General features: G+C 45.0%; 1 protein-coding gene and 1 long non-coding RNA gene across 2 annotated transcripts in view; both read right to left on the bottom strand.

Moving 5' to 3' along the window:
* The window catches only part of LOC117355029 (zinc finger protein 850-like), a 92,246-nt gene that overhangs the window by 58,045 nt on the left and 17,930 nt on the right, over positions 1–16,271 (bottom strand). The gene's annotated exons all lie outside the window — the stretch shown is intronic.
* LOC117354664 lies at positions 139–1,745 on the bottom strand. Its single transcript, XR_004538223.1, has 2 exons — positions 676–1,745; positions 139–628 (listed from the first exon to the last, which is right to left on the bottom strand). It is a non-coding gene; the product is annotated as an uncharacterized LOC117354664 (long non-coding RNA).

The raw sequence follows: 16,271 nt of genomic DNA, 5'->3' as shown, positions 1-16,271 counted from the left end.
AGATGATGCAGGGGACTCCAGAGCCAGGCAAAGTGTGACCTGCCTCGCTCAGCTCATCACATGATGATTATCAGCACATGTAAATGGTTTCTCTCCCGTGAACTTTTAGATGTGAAAACCACTATGACACTCAGCACATGTATAGTTCAACAAATTTTATTGACGAAATTGCAAGAAAACAATACAATAATAAACAGTGTCAAAATTGGCATCATCATTTTATACAGAAAATACAGCGAATCAAAATCACTAGCAGGGGGAAGAATACCAAAACTCCCCCCCCCAAAAAAAAAAAGAGAAAAAGGATTCCGGTCCGCAGTGGCACAAAAAGTCAACAGAAAACGACAAGATCACTCTTCCCGGGAAACACAACAGCCACACCGGGTATCAAAAAGAGTTAAGAATAAGGCTTTGAGCACGATGTGGTAGAGAATATATGTAAGCTCCCCAGATTTTAAGAAAAAATTGTTTATGTTTCAAGGAGGTGCTCATCTCATCACGTTCCAGTAACATAAGGGCATGAAGGCGATTACGCCAAGCCCAAAACGAGAGTCGGCAATGATCCAAACTCGTAGGATAATCATTTTAGCCAGAAGCTCAGCTTCCCAAACAAAATCCAAAAGAAAACCTGTTGGTGAAAAAGCAATACCCTGAGCCATCAGGACTTCTAAGTACCTAACTATATTCGTCTCCGGAATGCTTTGACTACTGGACAACCCCAGAAAGAATCAATAAAAGATTGCACCCCAATCTACATTTCTCGCAGCAAGGCAATTCAATAAATCCAGATTTAAACAATCGTTCCTGGTAAATTGTACCATGCAACCACAAATCAATAAAACAGTACAGAAATCCTTCGCAATCATGAGAAACTTAAGACAAGTGCGAAAATGTTTTGACGAAACACAATTCCGGATCGTAGTCCAGGCCCTAGTGCTGGATCTTCTAGACTATTGCAACATTCTCTATCTCCCCTGCCCCGCAACCATGATTAAACAACTACAAACAGTCCAAAACACAGCTCTGAGACTCATCTACACGACCACATCACAGAGGCGTACCTACACTCACAATGGCTACCAATACAAGCAAGAATACAATTCAAGATCTACTGTCTACTATTTAAATCCATGAATGGCGACAGCCCAGCATACCTGAACAACCGCATAATCCAAACCACCTCAACCAAAGAAGAACCCACTCTCCATTCACATATCCCCAATCAGAGAAGTAAAGCGGAAAAAACTATACGATGGCCTCCTGGCCACACAAGCAGCGAGACTGGACCACCAACTCTCCACTTTGCTGATAATGACCCCAGACTTCAGAACATTCAGAAAAGAAAAAAAAAATCCTATTCAAAAAAACCCTACTACCCAACAATTCCTTGAAATCAACCTAACACCATCACTATTCTCAAAAATAATCTAACGCCACAAGAACCACCTCACCTCTTTGAACTAACCTCACTATTCTCAAATTCCGGTAACGGCGGAGTCCCTCTGGGTAAACCTGGCAAGAGGTGGCAAAAAATGCCTGTATCTTGGTGTGGTATACAGACCTCCAAGACAACCGGAAGACATGGACGCAGATTTAATTGAAGACCTAGAGAATATAACTTTACGGGGCGACACTGTACTGCTAGGGGACTTCAACATGCCTGATGCAGACTGGAACACATTTTCAACAACAACCAGCAGCAGCAGGAGGCTTTTGACCTCCATAAAAGGAGTACATCTCAGACAGATGGTAACGGAGCCCACTAGGGCCCAGGCGATCCTAGACCTGGTACTCACCAATGGGGAAAGCGTCTCAGAGGTCTCGGTAGGAGATACGCTAGCCTCCAGCGACCATAACATGGTATGGTTCAACCTTGGGAAAGGATTCCCTAAATCAATTACAAAAACAAAGGTGCTCAATTTCCGGGGCACCGACTTCGCACGCATGGGAGATTTCGTTCATCAGACGCTGCAGGACCAAGCAGAGACCGGCAATGTGGAAACTATATGGTCGTACCTGAAATCATCCAAACACGAAGCAACTAATCACTACATAAAATCAGTAGATAAACGGCAAAGAAACAACAAACCCCAATGGTTCACTGAAGAGATCTCGCACCTCATTAAGGAGAAGAAAAAAGCATTTCTTTCCTACAAACGTACGCAGAGAAGAGAAGCTAAAGTAGAATATAAGACCAGATCTGCAGCGGTCAAAACAGCAGTTAGGGAGGCCAAACTTCGAGTGGAAGAAACTCTGGCAAAAAACATTAAAAAAGGGGACAAATCCTTCTTTAAGTATATCAGTGATAGGAAAAGGAACACAGACGGTATAGTACGCCTTAGACAACTGGACAGAAACTACGCGGTGGCGGATTCAGAAAAAGCAGAACTACTAAATGAATATTTCTGCTCAGTCTTCACCTGCGAAGCACCGGGACACGGACCACAGTTGAAGGTAAAACAAGACGTGGATGACCCGTTTCAGAATTTTGAGTTCACACCTGGGGACGTCTACAACGAACTGGCAAGGTTAAAGGTAAACAAGGCCATGGGACCGGACAATTTACACCCAAGAGTGCTCAGAGAATTGAGAGATATTTTGGCGGAACCGTTGGCTATGCTCTTCAATCTCTCACTAAGTACGGGGAAAGTTCCGTTGGACTGGAAAACAGCCAACGTCATTCCTCTACATAAAAAGGGTTGTAAGGCTGAGGCTGCGAACTATAGACCGGTAAGCCTCACCTCAATAGTGTGTAAACTCATGGAAACACTAATTAAGTATAAATTAGATACGATCCTGAACGAGGGAAATCTCCGGGATCCCAGTCAACATGGATTCACCAAGGGTAGGTCATGCCAGTCCAATCTTATCAGCTTCTTTGACTGGGTAACAAGAAGACTGGACTCAGGAGAGTCCTTGAACATCGTGTACCTGGACTTCAGCAAAGCGTTTGACAGCGTCCCACACCGCAGGCTGCTGAATAAGATGAAATCAATGGGATTAGGAGAGACTCTAACAGCATGGGTTAAAGATTGGCTTAGTGGCAGACTTCAGAGGGTGGTGGTTAACGGTACCCTCTCTAAAATGTCGGAGGTGACTAGCGGAGTGCCACAGGGTTCAGTCCTGGGCCCACTCCTCTTCAACATATTCATTGGGGATCTGACTCAAGGGCTTCAAGGCAAGGTAACCTTATTCGCTGATGACGCCAAACTATGCAATATAGTAAACGGCTATAATCTACAGGATGCTATGGAGCAAGACCTGCGTACTTTAGAAAGTTGGTCCTCGATCTGGCAGCTGGGCTTCAACGCCAAGAAATGTAAGGTCATGCATCTCGGTAACGGAAATCCTTGCAGAACTTACACCCTGAATGGAGAAACTTTAACCAGGACTACGGCAGAACGAGACTTAGGAGTAATCATCAGTGCTGACATGAAAGCAGCCACTCAAGTGGAGAAGGCTTCATCTAAAGCACGGCAGATGATAGGTTGTATCAAGAGAAGCTTCGTCAACAGGAAGCCTGAAGTCATGATGCCATTGTACAGAGCCATGGTGAGACCTCATCTGGAATACTGTGTGCAATTTTGGAGGCCACATTACCGTAAAGATGTGCTCAGAATTGAATCGGTTCAGCGGATGGCCACCAGGATGGTCTCGGGGCTAATGGGTCTTCCGTACGAAGAAAGACTGAGCAAATTGCAACTCTACACTCTCGAAGAGCGTAGGGAGAGGGGAGACATGATTGAGACATTTAAGTACATCACGGGACGGGTCGAGGTGGAAGATGATATCTTTCTTCTGAAGGGACCCTCGACCACAAGAGGTCATCCGCTCAAACTCAGGGGAGGGAAGTTTCGTGGAGACGCCAGGAAGTACTTCTTCACGGAGAGAGTGATTGAGCATTGGAACAAGCTTCCAGTGCAGGTGATCGAGGCACGCAGCATCTCAGACTTCAAGAATAAATGGGATACCTATGTGGGATCCCTACGAGGGTCATGCCAAGGGATAGGGTCACTAGGGTATAGACTTGAAAGAGCAGGTCAGTAGAGTGGCAGTATAATTACAATTATACTTAAGGGGGTCATTAGACTTAATAGGGAGGGTCAATAGTGAGGGCAGACTTGATGGGCTGTAGCCCTTATCTGCCGTCATCTTTCTATGTTTCTAAGAGAAATCACTAATGTAATATAATATGAGAGCATGATCTGAAACACTATAGGGGCCGATACCTGCCATGCGCGTATGAGAAAACAAGCTGTTGGATAATAACCAGTAGTCGATACGAGATAAGTGAGTGTAATCTTGCTCACCTGGGTAGAGCGTGCGCCAGACGTCAAGGAGATCAAATGAAGAACATAAGAGGAATACTCTTAGAAGAGTCAAAGCGTTCCGTGGAACGGGGATGATCTTTATCTAGCCCAGGATCATGTCGGCACTCCTTACAATAGGCATTGCCTGCCACCGACTCAGTGCTTGGAATAGTGCTGAGTAAATCTTTTTCTCATACACGTTGGGAGCATATATATTACATAATAACAATGGTTGTCTATTCAAAACAAACCTGCCATTTGCATCAGACCAAATCTTTCCCACCGACACATCCAAACCCTTCCGAAAAAGGACCAGCTTTCCTATTGACCGCCCCAGCTCCCACGACCTTACCCACCCACCACTGCTTAAACTTATGTTCACTGGAAGTCAAGTGCATTTTCTGTAAAAAGACAAGATCCGCTTTATGGCGGCGTAAAGTCTGTAAAATCTTTTGCCGTTTCACTGGGGAGGTCACGCCATTCATGTTCCAAGATATCAATTTAACTGGCATCCCACTGAGCAAGGATAAAATGGAAAGGGAATAGCTGGTCAAACTAAAGAGAGAAGTGAGGCCATTCCAGCCTATAGCCCTACCTCAGATCGACAATTTCAAAAGGAAGTCACCGCCACTATGTCCCCCCGAGAGGAGACCAAAGTGCCACTGCAAAAACGGAACAGAGAAAATAAAATAGAAACCAACAAAACAAAGTGTCCCCCCCTCAAGGACCAAAGTAAAAAGGAGAATATCTGTATAGAGACACCCAAAAAGAGCACCACGAGCCCAGAGGAGAAAGGAATAGACCTTCCTAAAAACAAATCAAAAGAAAGAAACAAAGGCAGAAAAAACTAAAAATTCCCATAAACCCCAAAAGAGAAAGGGAAAAAATTGTAACTCACTCCAACCCATCATCACCCCTATCTTGAAAGACCCTAAGGGAGCAATAGATCTACCTTCCAATTACAGACCTATAGCCTCAATACCTCTTTACGTCAAGCTCATAGAAGGCCTAGGGGCAAAACTTCTCACGAACTACTTAGAACTTCACAACATACGTCACCCCTCCCAATCAGGCTTCAGGACCAACTACAGAACAGAGACACTACTAGGCTTTCTCCTGGACACAGCCCGACAACACTTGAGCAAAGGCAAAAAAATGCTAATCATACAACTAGATCTCACCCCAGCATTTGATCTGGTTGATCACAACATACTACTACAAATATTGGAGTCAATAGGAATCACAGGCAGGGTACACTCATGGTTCCAAGGATTCCTACAATCCAGAAACTACAGGGTAAAAACAAAGAAAAATCAGAATCCTGGTACAACCCCTGCGATGTGCCCCAAGGATCCCCACTGTCCCCAACACTCTTCAATCTATATATTGCTTCACTAGGCACTTGCGTAGACCAACTAAACAAATCATACAGCTACGCAGACGACATCACCATCCTCTTTCCCTTCAACCAACCAACCCCCACAGCAATAAACGCACTACACAAAACACTGGAAACAGTAAAACAATGGATGAGAAACTACAAACTAAAACTAAACCCAGATAAAACAAAGTTCCTACTTCTCGAAAACGACAGAACCCCTACTATTCTGAACCTTGAAATAAACTTCATCTCATCCCCCATACAACCTAGGGGTGACAATAGACAGAGGCTGTACCATGCAACTACATATCAACAAAACAGTCCAGAAAGCCTTCGCAGTCATGCGCAACCTAGACAAATCCGAAAATTCTTCGATAGAACATAATTCAGACTCCTGGTCCAGGCACTAATACTAGACCTACTAGACTACGGCAATATCATATACCTACCCTGCCCCGCCACCATGATAAAACAACTACAAACAGTGCAAAACACAGCCCTCAGACTAATCTACTCACTGAAGAAGTACGACCACATCACCGTCGCCTACCGAGATACATACTGGCTACCTGTACAAGCACGAAAACTCTTTAAATTCTACTGCATGCTCTACAAAACCCTACATGGCAATGGACCATCCTACCTGAATACTCGCCTAACTTGGAACAACTCTTCCAAACCAAGGAGAACTCAAGACACCCTTCACCCACCCCCTAATCAAAGGCAATCAGCATAAAAAATACACGATGGACTACTCGCCACAAAAGCAGCGAAACTGGACAGCCACATCTCCAATTTACTGATCCCAGCACCAAACTACAATACCTTCAGTAGGGAAATAAAAATCAGGTTATTCAAGAAATATGTCATGTCCAAACAAACTCCTGACACAACCAATAACCTTACTCCATCACCAGACTCCAAATGTTCCAACCAATAGCTTCCCTGTAATCTTCTGGAAATGACCAGAATCTCTTCCTTTTGTTATATGCCTAGAACCACAAGGAATTGGCGGAATATAAGAAACTAGAGTAATGTAATGTAACCCCATTCCCAAGAACCCCCCCACCCCCGAACCTACCAAACATGTCCTAAAAGGGACACTATGGGGTAACCCACAAACACCTGAACCCCTCCCCATGACCGGTCAGGATTACAACAACAAAAAACCAAAACAAAGACTCAAGATTCAGTAAGAACAACGACAGAGCCGCACCCGGTAGATGTAACAGCCCAAAGCACCAGACTGGAAATATCTAATACAATGCAATACGCCTGCATTTCCAAAATATCCACCTCCCCCTAAGAATCAAGCCACAATCCAAACACTCAACCCCATAAACCCATCACACACACCATAATCAGATCCCAACTTTTAGCAAAGCCAACCCAACATTAGAGGAAGAGGAGCCATTAACCGTTACAGCATATAGGCAAAAGTTAAAATCTTCAAAGCAGCAGGACTCTCTAAACGACGGATACCTTGAGACGGCCCGCTGAGAGCAATGGTTCAAGGGCTCAAACATACAGCCTATAGACCAATGGAAGCGGCAAAAGGGAACTGCTGGAGAAGGCCAGGGAGACAAACCACTGAGCAGGGAGGATGTCAAGACAGCAGAAAACTCCCAAAGCTGAGAGTAAGAACAAGGGCAGCACTTCCCATAGCATCGAACTCCTGCAAGGCACGACAGCTAAGAGCAAAAAAAAAACCCAACCCAGGAGAACAAATGCACGGGTAAACATTGAGCAGGTGTGCAGACCTCCAGTGAGACCCGTTCAGCACATGGTGAAGAATAGTGGCAGTAAATCAAATGAAATATACAACAAAAAAGTATAAAAAACCATCCCCCACCCCCCGTTATTACAAAAAGCACACATATCTTGCCACGCATAACCATAGACACCCCATCCAAAACACCACCATACCCCGTCCAGAAAAAAACTTCCCCTTCTTCACAAAGAGATAAACTGCTGTCAAATTAAAATAAGCAAAGTCAGGAGGCACAGAAAAGCACCAACTCAAAGAGTCGAGTGCCTGCGCTGAGTGACAAAGCGAGTGGCCTCCTCCAGCTCATCAGAGACGAGGTTTCCCTTCATAGGAGATCTTCAGTTTAGCTGGATAAAGAAGGGCAAACTGGATGTGCTTTTGAGGAACTTCAGCACACAGGGAGGGGAGCGTAAGTTCGGCGCAGTGTAGAAATACGGGAAGAACAGTCCTGGAAGCAAAGCTCCGATTTGTTGGCATAAGTAAGGGGGCCTTGTGCACGAATGACTCGGAGGCTCTCTGTTTTGTGAATATAATTCAAAAACTGGCGCTCCTTTTGGTCCCACAGCACTGCACCCGCTCTTATGTGCAAAGGTCCTGCCTTAGAGTGCAATGCCAAGGACTCAGCTAGCCAGGAGTCAAAGAATCCACGCAGGTCCATCTCAACGATGGATTCCGGAAGGGCCACCAGGCGGAGACTGCCCCGTCGTGAGCGCTTTTCAACATCTCATTTATCTTGAAAGCACACAGGACATTAGTGCGCCAACAATCCCGCCCTGACACTTGCATGCAGGACAAATGTGCATCGCCGCTTCAGCTGATTTGAGGCCTTCCTGTTAGCGTTCTGAGGGGAGGCCTGGGGGAGGGGAACTTCCACTATACTTACAAGTCCTCCCGCTCCTGCCTTGAGCCTGTTTCGGTATGTGCGACTCACAAATGGAAGATTAGATTAGATGAAGAGCCCTCTGGGTCAGCTGTTTCAGCCATTTTGGAGTCCGCGTGTTTTCCTTTCATCTGGTCTTTTTTGGGGAACTTTCTACGACATAACGAACGTGCAATAGCAAAGCCGGTAAAGTAGGAAAGCTCTGATGGTACCAGGTGTGCAAAACGTTGAGAAAAAGTTTACAGAAAGAATCTCAAATTAGCAGGACAAAGGAGAGGGGTCCGGGAGATCAAGGCAAACACATCTACACTTTACCACAGCATCACGTGACCTACAATTAGCACATGTAAATGGTTTATTCCCATTGTGAATCTTCTGGTGAACTTTTATTACACTCAGTACATGTAAATGGTTTATCTCCAGTGTGGATTCTTTGGTGAAGTTTTAACTTGAAAGCCAAATGAAGCTTTTATTACACTCAGCATATGTAAATGGTTTATCTTTGGTGTGGATCCTCTGGTGAAGTTTTAGACTTGAAAGCTGAGCAAACCTTTTTATTACACTCAGCACATGTAAATCGTTTATCTACAGTGTGGATCATTTTGTGTCTTTTTAGAAGTGAAAGCCCAGTGAAGCTTTTATTCTATCCTGTATGGATTCTCTGGTGTCTTATTAGATTTGAAAGCCGTTGGAAGCTTTTATTACACTCAGTGCATGTAAATGGTTTCTCTCCTATATGGATGCTCTGGTGTCTTCTTAGATTTGAAAGTCGATGGAAGCTTTTATTACACTCAGTACATGCATATGGTTTCTCTCCCGTGTGGATCCTCTGGTGAACTTTTAGACCAGAAAGCCCAGTAAAGCTTTTATTACACTCAGTACATGGAAATTGTTTCACTGCTGTGTGGGTATGTTGGTGAATTTTTAGATTTGAAAGCTGACTGAAGCTTTTATTACACTCAGTACATGGAAATTGTTTCACTGCTGTGTGGGTATGTTGGTGAATTTTTAGATTTGAAAGCTGACTGAAGCTTTTATTACACTCAGTGCATGTAAATGGTTTCTCTCCCGTGTGGAACCTCTGGTGATTTTTTAGAGTTGAAAGATGACTGAAGCTTTTATTACATTCAGTGCATTTAAATGGTTTGACTCCTGTATGGATCCTTTGGTGAACTTTTAGATGTGAAAGCCAAATGAAGCTTTTATTACACTCAATACACATAAATGGTTTCTCTCCTGTGTGGATCTGTTGGTGAATTTTTAGATTTGAAAGCTGACTGAAGTTTTTATTACACTCAGCACACGTAAATAGTTTCTCCCTCCTATGGATCTTCTGGTGATTTTTTAGACGTGAAAACCAAGAGAAGCTTTTATTACACTCAATACACATAAATGGTTTCTCTCCCATGTGGCTCCTCAGGTGAATTTTTAGAGTTGAAAGATGACTGAAGTTTTTATTACACTCTGGGCATGTAAATGGTTTCTCTCCCGTGTGGCTCCTCTGGTGATTTTTTAGAGTTGAAAGCTGACTGAAGCTTTTATTACACTCAGTGCATGTAAATGGTTTCTCTCCCGTGTGGAACCTCTGGTGATTTTTTAGAGTTGAAAGATGACTGAAGCTTTTATTACATTCAGTGCATTTAAATGGTTTGACTCCTGTGTGGATCTGTTGGTGAATTTTTAGATTTGAAAGCTGACTGAAGCTTTTATTACACTCAGTGCATGTAAATAGTTTCTCTCCTGTATGGCTCCTCTGGTGAACTTTTAGATGTGAATGCCAAATGAAGCTTTTATTACACTCTGTACACATAAATGGTTTGACTCCTGTGTGGATCTTTTGGTGAATTTTTAAATTTGAAAGCTGACTGAAGCTTTTATTACACTCAGCACACGTAAATAGTTTCTCTCCCGTATGGATCCTCTGGTGAACTTTTAGATGTGAAAGCAAAGTGAAGCTTTTATTACACTCAGCACATGTAAATGGTTTATCTCCGGTGTGGATCCTCTGGTGAAGTTTTAGACTTGAAAGCCAAATGAAGTTTTTATTACACTCAGCACATGTAAATGGTTTATCTCCGGTGTGGATCCTCTGGTGAAGTTTTAGACTTGAAAGCTGAGCAAACCTTTTATTACACTCAGCACATGTAAATGGTTTATCTCCAGTGTGGATCATTTTGTGTCTTTTTAGAAGGGAAAGCCCAAAAAAGCTTTTATTACACTCAGTGCATGTAAATGGTTTCTCTCCTGTATGGATGCTCTGGTGTCTTATTAGATTTGAAAGCCGATGGAAGCTTTTATTACACTCAGTACATGTATATGGTTTCTCACCCGTGTGGATCTTCTGGTGAACTTTTAGACCTGAAAGCCAAGTAAAGCTTTTATTACACTCAGTGCATTTAAATGGTTTATCTCCCTTGTGGATCCTCTGGTGAATTTTTAGAGCTGAAAGTTGACTGAAGCTTTTATTACACTCAGTGCATGTAAATGGTCTCTCCCTCGTGTGGATCCTCTGGTGAACTTTTAGATGTGAAAGCTGACTGAAGCTTTTATTACACTCAGTACATGGAAATCGTTTCACTGCTGTGTGGGTCTGTTGGTGAATTTTTAGAGTTGAAAGTTGACCGAAGTTTTTATTAAGCTCCGTGAATGTAAATGGTTTGGCAGTTTTACGATTTCTTTTATGCATGCTTTGAAGTTCTCTCTGGTGTGTTTTTCCTTTCCTCTTGCCATGGTATTCATATCTTAAGTCTCCTGCAGGGTCTCTCTGTTCTTGTATGATCTGATGATCTGTTGAATATAAACAGATGGTATTAATCACATGCTAGGAAGACTGTGGTAGGGTTCTAAGATATTACCTGTGTATAATAATAGACTGGTTATCTTACACTGGGATTGTCTATAGGTGGCTTAAGAATTGGTCTGTTTTGGGGGGAGCGAGACAAATATAGCGACCCGAGCGGGTGGGTGGGTGTGTGTATGCGCCCTCTTCAGCAGCATATTTTTTCTTCTTTAGAAAGATTCATACATACTTTGAGATGCCTAAGAGAAGGGGAAGGCAGAGAAGTCTCCCTCTTTCTTTGTCAGCGTCTTCAGCTATTACATCTTATGCAGTCCCATTAGCTTCGGCGTTGGGCGTATCCTTAGCTGAGCCCCAGGAGCGACTAAGCATGGACGGCGAGACGGCGCTGAGCCCACTGGGAGCTGACCCTCCCTCATCCCCAGGAGTAGCAGTGGCGATTGACCTTCGCGAGATGGGACCTCGGGGGCAACCGAGTGTGGAGGCGATACCATTGCCGGTAATGCCGGAGGGAACATCGAATGGAGGAGGAAGAGCACTATAGACCGAGTTGGGTGGTGAGCTTGGGGAGAGATGGGATCCGGGAAGTGGAAAAAGACACCCCGAGCAAGAACCCCCCTCGGTTACCTGAGCTCAAGCCCCTCGTTAAACCGGCAGTGGTTACTCCGGACTCACTTGGGGAGCTATAGAAAACTGGCTTTCATTTCTCTTATGGCAAATGTTTTTTGTTTTTTTTTTTTGAAAATCATTTTTATTAAGGAAGCATCAAGAGAAACAAACGAATTTCAGAAAGAAAATAGCAACATCAAAGAATACAACGGTCATCAACAAATGCCACATAACATAGCAGAGAAATACACATACATCTGAGAGCAAAAATCAGGTCATTTCCCCTCATCAGATCCACAACTTTTTTTTTTCAATACAACAGTACAACAGGCCCACCCCAGGAGGAGTAACACTCATACCACTCTAATAATTAATAATAATAATTTTGTTTCTTATATACCGCCAAAGCCATAGTAGTTCGAGGCGGTTTACAATGAAGAAGGGACTGGACAATCAGCGAAAATGGTACAATGGTACAATCAGAGAAAATAGGTACCAGAGAAAAATGGTGCAAACAGAGAAAATAGAAACAATCAGCAAACAATGGTACAGGGAAGAAGGTCAAGACAATCTGCGTAAAGGATCAATCCAAGAATGTAGGTATAACAAAGGGGTACAACGGAAGTGGGCAAGTAGGTAAAAAAAAAAACAGGGGGTGCAAACAGCTGATGAAGATGCAGTTTAATGGGAAGTGGGACATGGTGAGATAAAAGGGGCCACGGGTAGGGAATAGGGGTCTTAGGGTGTGAATCAGGTGAATAGATTAGTTTTTAGTAGTTTCCTGAAGTTTAGGTAGGATGAAGCACATGAGATGATGTGGGCCAGCCAGTCGTTGAGCTGATCTGCTTGGAAGGCAAGGGTTCTATTTAGATATCTTTTGTAACGGCAGGCCTTTAGGGTAGGGTAGCTAAACAGGTGGGTTCTACGTGTGAGTTTGGAGGGGCAGTCTAGGATGAAATGAGGTACCAAGCTCGCGGCTCAGAGAAGAGGAGAAGGGGCTTAACAGCGGCGAAGGAGGCAGGAGAAGAGAAACCAGCCGGCGAGGGAGCAGCGAATCAGGGGTCAGCGAGAGTTAGCTCCGCCCACCCCCAGCGCGTCGGCTCCAGCTCAGCCCGAACTTCCCCTTAAAAAGAAGAGAGCCGCGGCGCGTTGTCCCAGCTCGCGGCTCAGAGAAGAGGAGAAGGGGCTTAACAGCGGCGAAGGAGGCAGGAGAAGAGAAACCAGCCGGCGAGGGAGCAGCGAATCAGGGGTCAGCGAGAGTTAGCTCCGCCCACCCCCAACGCGTCGGCTCCAGCTCAGCCCGAACTGCCCCTTAAAAAGAAGAGAGCCAACGGCGCGCGGCCGTTCGGCGCGCGGCGAAGGCAAGCGGCAAAGGCGCTCGCCTTAGCGAGAGCGCCTTTGCGAAGAGACTTTGAGAAGAGCCAAGCCGATACCTCCAAGGACAACAGGGAAAGGCGGCAAGGTAGGAATTTAACGTGAACGGGGAGAGCACACACAAACCCAAGCTAGAGCAAGACAAAGCAACAGCAGGCCCAAGAAGGGTAACTAACACACACAAACGAAGAAGCGACAGGTCTAGCAGATACCAGCAAAAGACACACAAAACAAGAAAACACAAACACACACTAGCAAGAAGCAACCAAACTAACACCTAACAAACATCGGACAGACTCACACAGTCAACTAACAGGCAGACAACTACACATATCAGCCAACCAGGAGTCCATAAGCAAATCAACTAGCAGGCAGACCAAGACCAACACTCAGCAAGTGAGAAGCTGATAAATGGCAGGAAGAACAAGAAGCAACAAGATTGCATTGAAGACCAGCGTCCCAGTCACCGAAGAAAGCCAGAGGACAACCACAGCTTGCATGCAGACAGAAGACTACCCACGACAGATGACAGAGGTCTCTGTGCAGACTGAAGCTATTCCACAGCAGATGACTTCAGTCTCAGTACAGACAGAGACAGTCGACCAGCAACAGACTGACGGAGACATCATGCAAGAATTGATGAGCCTAAGGGAGGAGGTGAAGCGTCTCAGAAGCATCAGGGAAGATGAGGCATACATCGATGGCGTCATCCAGGAGATGTCCCAAGTCTCTGAGCATGCGCAAGAAAACATGACCACCTTTGAGACACCCAAACCGACCAGATTCGCAACGTTGGAAGTAACAGCTGGGGTACAAGAAGAGGTTGGAGACGTCAACTCCTGGCAACTGGTCACCTCTACAAGCAAATACAAAAGACCTACCCCTACTTCAAGCAATCAGAGAAGCCTCACATCAACCCCACAGATCACCCTAAAGAGCAGGTTCCAGCTTCTACAGATAGAACCAGCCACTGACTTTCAGGACGATTTTCAAGAGGATTTTCAGAAGATGACTCAGGCTCCAGTGGCAACGGACCAGCTCCCTCAGAAGAAGCGCAGAGTGGTAGTCATTGGGGACTCCATGCTGCGGGGCACAGAGGGACCAATATGCAGACCGGATCTACTATCAAGAGAGGTTTGTTGTCTGCCAGGAGCCAGAATCAGGGATGTAACCACAAGTCTAGGGAGACTAATCAAGCCCCAAGACTACTATCCTATGCTTCTCATCCACGTCGGGACGAACGACACCGCCAGGAACACCCCGGAAAAGATACCCGAAGACTTTAGAGCCCTGGGTGAGAAGCTGAAGCAAATGGGAGCACAGGTGGTCTTCTCCTCCATACTTCCAGTGAGAGGTAAGGGGAGAACCAGGGAAGATCGCATCCAGAAGACCAACGAATGGCTACACGGATGGTGCAGGGAGATGAACTTCGGCTTCCTGGACCACGGAGAGGCATTACAGGGACTACAGGGATCGGATGGGCTCCACCTAACCAGAAGAGGGAAGAATGTCTTCGGTAGACGATTGGCTCACCTACTCCAAAGGGCTTTAAACTAGGTGAGTTGGGGGAGGGAACCCTTTCTCATCCTGGTAAGGTAAGTAACCATCCTGGTATGGTAAGTAAATACTCCATTACTGAGTCTGAGGTAAGTACTTACCCCGCAGTCACTACCGCAGGGGACACATCTACTCAGAAGGGACGAACTGACTCAAACAGGGAATTAAAGGGAATACTGAGTCAAGCGGGAAAGAGGGAAGCGGGAAAATCTTCGCACAGACCGGAAATACACGAAGTATGGAAGGCTATGTACATCAATGCCCGCAGTTTAGGCAACAAAATATTGGAATTGGAGACGGAAATGAGGAGTGCTAACCTAGATGTGGTGGCAATATCTGAAACTTGGTTCACAGATTCCCATGGATGGGATATGGCTATACCAGGTTATAGCTTACTCCGCAGAGACAGAGAAGGTAAGAACGGAGGAGGAGTGGCACTATATATCAAGGAAGAAATCAAAGTTACCAGAATCACAGGTGTCAGGTATACAGGGGAGTCCCTCTGGGTGAACCTTGCCAGGGGAAGTGGCAAATGCCTATATCTGGGCATTGTATACAGGCCTCCTAGACAACAGGATGACATAGACAAAGAATTAATTGAAGACATTGAAACCTTCACTCTGCGAGGAGACACTGTACTGTTAGGAGATTTCAACATGCCAGATGTAAACTGGAACAAGGTTTCAGCCACAACCAGCAGCAGCAGAAAGCTGCTGACATCTATACGGGAGGCAAGACTCAAACAGATGGTTCTGGAGCCCACCAGGGATCAGGCGATTCTCGACCTGATACTCACCAATGGAGATAGCGTCACAGAGGTTTCGGTAGGCGAGGCGTTGGCCTCCAGCGACCACAAAATGGTGTGGTTTCATCTCAGGAAGGGATCCACGAGGTCGAACACGTCAACGAAGGTCCTTAACTTTAAGGGCACTGACTTCGAGAGCAAGGGAAATTTTGTTTATGAGGCGCTGCAAACCCAAGACACAACAGATGATGTGGAGGTCATGTGGTCAGCTTTGAAATCTACCCTACAGGAAGCAACCAACCTTTTTATAAGGTCTGTGAGTAAACGGCGGAGAAATAACAAACCCCAATGGTTCTCTGCAGAGATCTCAGAACTCATAAAACAGAAGAAAAGAGCATTTGTATCCCACAAACTATCACATCGACCAGAAGATAAAGAAGCTTATCTAGAAAAATCTAGAACTGTCAAAACGGCGGTCAGATACGCCAAACTCAGCATGGAAGAAGATTTAGCTAGGAATATTAAAAAAGGGGATAAATCCTTCTTCAGGTATGTTAGTGATAGAAAGAGGAATACAGACGGGATAGTGAGCCTAAGGAAACCTGACGGCAACTTTGCAGAATCGGACTCCGATAAAGCCGACCTGCTGAACAAATACTTCTGCTCAGTATTTACCTGTGAGGCACCAGGATCCGGCCCACAGCTGCAAACAAGAGAGAGCTCAGAAGACCCGTTCAGGAATTTTGAATTTTCCACCAGCAGCATCTACCAAGAATTGTCAAGGCTCAAAGTGTATAAAGCCATGGGACCAGATAATTTGCACCCCAGAGTGCTTAGGGAATTGAGAGAT

The sequence above is a fragment of the Geotrypetes seraphini genome, chromosome 2 (genome assembly GCF_902459505.1).
Source record: "Geotrypetes seraphini chromosome 2, aGeoSer1.1, whole genome shotgun sequence".
Lineage (NCBI taxonomy): Eukaryota > Metazoa > Chordata > Amphibia > Gymnophiona > Dermophiidae > Geotrypetes > Geotrypetes seraphini.
This window is presented reverse-complemented; position numbering and strand designations above follow the sequence as displayed.